This window comes from Cupressus sempervirens, chromosome 5, assembly GCF_028749045.1.
Source record: "Cupressus sempervirens isolate cs-2001-9-10 chromosome 5, ASM2874904v1, whole genome shotgun sequence".
Taxonomy (NCBI): Eukaryota; Viridiplantae; Streptophyta; class Pinopsida; order Cupressales; family Cupressaceae; genus Cupressus; species Cupressus sempervirens.
This window is the reverse complement of record NC_143122.1, coordinates 133691430-133699782: the sequence shown is the minus strand read 5'-3', so window position 1 is coordinate 133699782 and position 8353 is coordinate 133691430. Positions and strand designations below refer to the sequence as shown.

General features: G+C 37.4%; 1 pseudogene; it reads left to right on the top strand.

The window, feature by feature from the left end:
- The first annotated feature begins 1434 nt into the window (after positions 1-1434).
- Positions 1435-8353, top strand: part of LOC149554858 (uncharacterized) — a 121761-nt pseudogene continuing 114842 nt past the window's right edge.

The window sequence follows — 8353 nt, the reverse complement described above, 5'->3', positions numbered from 1 at the left end:
GATTGGTTCGCTTATGTATTTGGTCAACACTAGACCAGATATAGCATTTACAGTAAACTCTCTTAGTCAGTTCATGGTTAAACCAAAGAGAATGCATTGGATAGCGGCTAAGCATGTGCTACGTTACTTGCGTGGTACAGTCGAGTATAGGATCAGATATGTTCGAGGTGAAGTTATTAGGTTGATAGGCTTTACTGATGTAGATTGGGCAGGAAGTACAATAGATAAAAGGAGCACTTCAGGGTGTTGTTTCAGCTTTGGATCAGGAGTCGTATCTTGGTTTAGCAGGAAGCAGAAGTATGTGGCTCTAAGTTTAGCAGAAGTAGAATACATAGCAGCTAGCATGGCGATATGTGAAGCTATATGGCTTTGAAAGTTGTTAGTAGCCTTGTTTGGTCAGAAGGTTGAGACTACTGTGATACATTGTGACAATCAGAGTTGCATCAAGTTGTCTGAGAATCTAGTGTTTCATGATAGGTCTAAACATATAGATATCAGATATCACTACATCAGAGATTGTGTACAAAAGAAAGTTGTTCAGCTACAGTACATACCTACAAAGGAGCACATAGCAGACATTCTGACGAAAGCTTTGGGAAAGGCCAAATTTATCTTCTTCAAAGATAAGATCGGTGTCATGCATAACAACTTCCTCGCTAAGAGGGAGTGTTAATTATTGTTTGTTGGAAAGCTGTTATTTCTGACCTGAAAATAGCAGTAGTATTTATGGGTAGCTTGGATAGCTGTTCGTCCTTATCTATGAATAATAGTAGTATTTATGGGTGGTTTGGACAGTTGTTTGTCCACTTGCCAAGAATTAGTAAATGGTTATTATTTACTAATTTTAGAGATTCCTTTTTGGACACCTTGCAACCAATTCTATTATTGGTTGTCAATTTGTCTTAATCTCAGCCATTGGTTTGATTTAATCTTGGTTGTTGGTTTACCAACAGGAGTAGTATAAAAAAGGGTCATTGGGTCATTTGGATAAGAAGTTTTTGGAGAAACGTTTGCAGTGTTAGCAAACAGTCTTGCAGTGTTAGGAAGGGCACAGTGTTAGCATGGAGATAGCAGTGAGGAATATCAGCGGGAGAAATTAGGAGGTTGTCGGAGTTCTGCCAGTAAGTGGCAAAGAATTTTGTATCTCTTGATTTGCTGAAGTTTAATATAATTCCTCATCTGTAGAACTGGTTTTCCCTTAGAGGTTTTTCCAGGGACAATTTGTCCGAAAATATTGTGTTCATTGTGTTGCACATTTCTTTCCATATTTTATAAGTGAAGTTGCAGTTGTGTTATTTTTCAATATTAGTTGGGAATTTATTTTCAGCAGTTTAATAATCGTTTATGATAGGAGATTAATAATCAGTGACTACAATAGTTGAATTTTTCACAAAATGCCTAAAATTCGATACACGTGGTAATGAGTGACAATTTTTAGATGGCCCAATTCTAGGGTAGCTAGGAAGTTGTACTCAGCTCAAGTCACTTTTGTTGGACAACAATAAATTACAAGGCCCATTGAGCCATGTGCTGCCTAAACTACTATAGTTGATGGATTTATCCCTTTCAAGAAGCATTCTGGATGAGCTCTCAAATTTATCTAATTTGATTTATTTGGATCTCAGTGGCAATCTATTATCTGGCAACATATCCTCCAAAATTTTCAACCTTAAAGCACTTGACTACTTTGTATTTACAAGAAAATTATCTAACAAGAGTCATCCCATTGAATATACAAAATGGGAAGCTCCTACAAAAGCTCAGATTGGATAGAAACAATCTTACAGGAACAATTCCATTAGGAATTGGCAACCTAAGATTTATATTCTCTTTGAATTTTTTTAACAACATGTTGACACGTGAAATTCCAGAGGCTTTTTGCAAATATGAGTCAGCTTTACAAGCTGGACCTATCAAATAACAAATTAACAGGTGAGATTCCAGAAGGTTTAGGGAGGTTGACTCCGCTTTTCAAGCTAGACCTGTCAAACAACAAATTAACAGGTAAAATTACACAATCTATGAAAAGAATCAAGCATTTGAACTTGACAAACAATGAAATTGTATACGGCATTCCAATGACAACGGGAACTAGAGGCGATTCCACATTCAAAATATTGGGTGCAGTAGGCGCTCTTGCGCTTTTAATAATTTTTTGTATAGTTTTGGGAGTTCTGTGGAAAATGAACTTGCAGAGCAGAACAAAATTTAAGAACACAATTCGTAAAATCCTTGAAAAGGTGGAGCATCCATGGATCTCATATCAGGAGCTTCTCACAGCAACAAAATAGATTTCACAAGTTCAATCTACTATCAACAAACAGTTTGGATCATCATACAAAGGATTTCTACTTGATGGTACCCATGTTGCAGTGAAGGTTCTCAATTTAATGCATGAACAATCAAAAAAAATATTCAGAGCAGAATGTAGAACGTTTGACCCTGGAACCTCGCTACAATCATAACCATATGTTCTACTCCTCACTTCAAAGCTTTAGTCTTTCAGTATTTATCCAATGGAAGGTTAGAGAAGCATTTGTATCTAAACAATTGTAGATTGGGACCAAGAAAACTGCTAAGCATTGCCATAGATATAGCCCATGCCGTGGAATATCTTCATTATGAATGCTTCATGCAAATAGTACACTGTGACATAAAACCAAGCAATATTCTTTTAGATGAAAGCATGACAGCTCACCTTTTAGATTACGGTATATCCAAATTGATGGGAAGAATCGCGACCAATTTGGTAACTTCAACAATAGATTTAAAAGGCTCAGTGGGCTACATTGCACCAGGTATGGTTTGTCAATTGTCTTTCTTTTTTTGTAAAAATAAGGATTTCAATTTTAGAATAGAGTAAACAACTATAACCAATAAGTTACCTCCAGAATATGGATTGAATGGCATGGTTTCTCCAAGGGGAGATGTTTATAGTTATGGCATTCTATTATTAGAAATGCTTACAAGGAGGCAGCCCACTGATAATATGTTTGACGGTGATCTGAACTTACATAATTGGGTGAAAAGGGCATTTCTAGAGAGGACATTTGAGGTAATTGATAAGAGCTTGTTAATGGAAAGGGCTCGCAAAGAAACATAATGATGCCTCATTTCAAATTAATGCCAACAATATCCAATTTGGGTTGCGACAAACCTGCAATAACTAAATGTGAAGAGGCATCAGTTACCCAAAGCTCTTCATTTTACTATACTATGATTAAATCAAGGGTTACATCCATGCAAGTCTTAAATTGCAAGCTAAGACTTACGTTTCTAGATAAAGGATGGGAGACCAAACATAGATTTAAGTCTTCATCATGTGAAGACCAATTTCTTTCCCAAAGATTCTGAGTTCTTGTCTGTCCTTTTGTGACCTATGAAGAATAAATAACAGTTTGAAGTCGGCTCAAAAGAAGAGAGCAATCTTTTTTGCAAAAAGAGGGGTAAAAATTTATTAAGACAGAAAGTAATATAACAAGGAGAGCTCAACAAGGAGCTCGATCCTGAGCAACAAGATCATCAAATTCTTGCACCATCTCAAAGGATAGTTGCCTCCTATCCCTAATATTCCAACCCGGATCATGACTAGAAGCCCATTTGGCTAAACAATCAGTAGTTCTATTCCATTCACGAGGAATATATGTGAACCTAATGAACTGAAAAGAGGAAGAGAAGAAAAGAATCTACTTAACAACAGTGGCCAGTTGCCAACTAACATCCTCAAGCTCTTGCGAAGAAATCATGTTCACCACCACTTGGGAATCAGACTCACAGATAATCTTACTCCATCCCCGCAAGCAACACTGTTCCACAACATATAAAATAGCCTGAGCTTCCATGAGATTGTTAGTATAATCACCTTTATGAACTGAGCTTTTTTTTTCCTAAGAGTGTAAGAGAGTTGTATCTCTGTCCATTTCTTTATTTATGTTCTCTGTAAACAATTTTCTATAAATTTGGATTCGGGAATATATATAGAGTTTACCTTTGCTTTTCATTATTCTTTGTTATTTTCTTTGGTTCTTATTTTCTCCAAATCATGAACACAAATAGAGTTTTCAGCTACTAAAGTAGATGATTCAAGAATTGATTTCTACTTCTCCAAATTGTAAACAATTAAGTGGAACTGCTAGTGTTAATATATTATTTTAAATTCTAGCAATTTAGGAAATGAATATAATTTGATTGCTAATTAATCAAGTCTAGAGGTTTTCTACAGTGTGAACAATCTTCAATATAAGCAATTAGTCTCAACTCTTTTTCAATAAAATTTCCAGTTTAAATTTAGCTCTACTGCTAAAATGAAAGATAAAATGGTAGTTACTTTATCTCTTAATTATAGAAGATGAAACGATTGAAATGCTCAATAATGTCGAATGCTTCCTATGTTGCTCAGTTTTTCTTTTAAGAAGAATTAGTAATGACAAGACTTTGGGATTTTTGGTTATCTCCCATTTAGTCATTTCCAAGCTCTATAAAATCCTTTACTAATAGTAAAGAAGTACCATATTTTATTCAATTCCTCTGCTATTTTTCCCTATAAGCATGTTCCATTGAATCCAAGCAGAGATCTCATTAAAAGATGGCTCAGAGCAAACAAGATGTAGCAATTTAGAAGATTTACCGTCTCAGAAGGAGCAAATTGTGAATGTAAAATGAGTGCTATATGGGACTTAATTGCTCTTAAATTGATCCCAATTGTGTGACAAACGCAGATAGGTTTGCTCTTCTTCTTTACATTTGGAATGTCCTTGATTCCACTTTCTTATTTCACCAAATTCAGATTTGAACAAGTCTATGCACAAATCTTTTGTTTTCTATCAAATAGTTTTTTTTTGGTTTTAGATCCTAAGGCTTTAATTATTGAAACATTGATGTTTCGAACGAAAATAGAATAAAAAATAGATCGAGTCTGGATAGATTTCTTCACAGCATTTTCTTAGAAATTTATTTGTTGTCTGTATCCAATTGGTCAATACTTTCCTTCAAAAATGTATAATTCTATGTTTAATTTCCTTAATTTCCTCTGCTCATGTATACATTGTCTTTATGTTGGAGGTAAACTTTTGGAAAAAGAGGGGTAAAAAATTATTAAGACAGAAAGGAATACAACAAGCAGAGCTCAACAAGGAGCTTGATCCTGAGCAACAAGATCATCAAATTCTTGCACCATCTCAAAGGAAAGTTGCCTCCTATCCATAATACTCCAACCCGGATCATGACTAGAAGCCCATTTGGCTAAACAATCAGCAACTTTGTTCCATTCATGAGGAATATACGTGAACCTAATGAATTGAAAAGAGGTAGAGAAGAGAATAATCTGATTAACAATAGTGGCTAGCTACCAACTAACATTGTCAAGCTCTTGCGAAGAAAGCAAGTTCACCACCACCTGGGAATCAGACTCACAGATAATCTTATGCCATCCCCTCAAGAAACACTGTTCCACAACATATAAAATAGCCTGAGCTTCCATGATATTGTTAGTGAAATCACCCTTATGAATTGAGAAAAACAATTTAACATCACTAGAACTATAGCAAGCCACTCCCCCAATACCAGCAGGGCTTGGATTCCCTCAGGAAGAACCATCAGTGTTAATTTTCAGAACTCTATAAGGAGGAGGAGTCCAATGCCCATCCCAATTTACCCGAACCTTCCTCTGATTTTGAAGCTGTCCGATCATAGAAGGAAACCTTTGAGCTACAACCGCATTCTGAAGATGAAAATTGAGACAAACTTTATGTTAATTATTGTTAGTTGGATAGCTGTTATTTCTGACCCGGAAATAGCAGCACTATTTATGGGTAGCTTGGACAGCTGTTCGTCCTTTATCTATGAATAGCGGTTGTATTTATGGGTGGTTTGGACAGCTGTTTGTCCACTTGCCAAAAATTAGTAAATGGTTATTATTTACTAATTTTAGTGATTCCTTTTGGACACCTTGCAACCAATTCTATTATTGGCTGTTGAGTTGTCTTAATCTCAGCCGTTGGTTTGATTTAATCTCGGTCGTTGGTTTACCAATGAGAGTAGTATAAAAAGGGGTCTAGGGGGCATTTGGAGAGCTAAGGCAGCGTGAAGCTTTGGTGAAGCTGTTTGCAGTGTTAGCAAACAGTCTTGCAGTGTTAGCAAGGGCACAGTGAAAAGCTTTGGAAGAAGCATTGGGAGAAACGTTTGCAGTGTTAGCAAACAGTCTTGCAGTGTTAGCAAGGGCGCAGTGTTAGCGCAGGGATGAAGAAGCTTCGGTGAAGCTATTTGTAGTGTTAGCAAAGAGTCTTCCAGTGTTAGCAAGGGCACGGTGTGAAGCTTTGGTGAAGCTGTTTGCAGTGTTAGCAAACAGTCTTGCAGTGTTAGCAAGGGCACAGTGAAAAGCTTTGGAGAAGCAGTTTGCAGTGTTAGCAAACAGTCTTGCAGTGTTAGCACAGGGATAGCAGTGAGAAATATCAGCGGGAGAAATTAGGAGGTTGTCGGAGTTCTGCCAGTGAGAGGCAAGGAATTTTGTATCTCTTGATTTGCTGAAGTTTAATATAATTTCTCATCTGTAGAACTGGTTTTCCCTTAGGGGTTTTTCCAGGGACAATTTGTCCGAAAATATTGTGTTGATTCTGTTGCGCATTACTTTCCGTATTTTAAGTGAAGTTGCAGTTGTTTCATTTTTTGATATTAGCTAAGAATTTGTTTTCAGCAGTTTAATAATCATTTGTGATAGGAGATTAATAATCAGTGACTGCAATAGTTTGATTTTTCACATGGTATCAGAGCATTGTTAAGGGTAGAAGAGTTTTGCCCTAGGAAAGAAATTTTGATCTCTTTAGATTTATTATTGCTTTAAACCCTTGAGATGGCTTCAGCTGGTTTGAGAGATTAGGATAGATTGGATGGTGCCTCAAATTTTGGTGTCTGGAAGGCCAAAATTTCTTTATTGTTGGAAGAGAATGGTATCAAGGATTATGCTACCAGTGGTGTACCTGTACCAACAGATGCAACACAGCTTGCAGCATATAGGAAGGACGATGCCAAAGCAAGGAGGATTATCCTTGATGGTGTCAAGGATCATATTGTTCCACATATCTCGGAGCTAGATACAGCAAAGAAAATGTGGGACGCCATTCTAAATCTGTACCAGAATGCTACCACTAACAGGAAGTTGATTCTCAGAGAGAAGCTAAAGAATACCCGGATGAATCAGGGAGAAGACGTAACAAGTTACCTCACCAGGCTCAGACTTGTCAAGGATGAGTTAGCAGCTGTTGGAGATAGCCCTAGTGATGATGAGCTAGTGAGAATAGCCCTAAATGGGTTTACTAAACAATGGAGTGTCTTTGTTCAAGTTGTCAGTGGACGAGATACTTTACTGAGTTGGGATCGACTATGGACTGATTTCACTCAGGAGGAGTTTAGACTAAGTCTTGTCAATGGGGCCAACAAGAGTCAGAAAAATGAGGTGGAACAAGAGAACGTTGCCCTAGCGGGTAAAGGGAAAGAAAAGAAGGGATCTAGCAAAGGATCAAATTCACAAAGTGAAAAGAAGAAGAAGGACCTTTCTAAGGTTAAGTGCTTTGGATGTCACGAGTTTGGCCACTATGTCAGTGATTTTCCAGAGAGGAAAAAGGGTAAGAAGCAGGTGGCAGCTTCAGCAAGTGCAGAAGAACTCTCCAGCAGAATGGAAGATGAGTTTGCACTCATAGCTTGTATGGTTAGCTCAACCTCACAGTGTGTTTGGTATATAGATAGTGGGGCGTCATTTCATATGACAAGAGTTAGAGAGTACTTCTCCAGTTACAAGGAGGAGGACACCAACATCCAGATTTCTATGGGAAACTTGTCCAAACTCAACCCTGTTGGGAAAGGGACTGTTCAGTTTCAGAGGGAGAATGGAAAGATAATTCCTCTTCATGATGTGTTATATGTGCCGGGCTTAGGTATGAATTTGATTTCTGTATCTGTTCTTCAGGATAGGGGGTATAATGTACTCTTTAGAGGGACACATGTGTTGATTAAGCACAAGGATTGGAAATCACCCATAACTATTGGAGTTAGGAGTGGTCGCCTTTATAGATTGCAGTTTGATACTCCTAAGGCACTTATGAGCAACAATAATCCTAGAGATCTTGGAGAGCTATGGCATAGGAGGATGGGCCATATTCATCATGGAGCACTTAGATTGCTTCGTGAGACCGTGACAGGTGTTCCGGAGGTGAGCACAGAGCATGACGATACATCTAAGGAGAAAGATGTAGATCCCACTTTATATAGACAGTTGATTGGTACGCTTATGTATTTGGTCAACACTAGACCAGATATAGCATTTGCAGTAAACTCTCTTAGTCAGTTCATTGTTGAACCA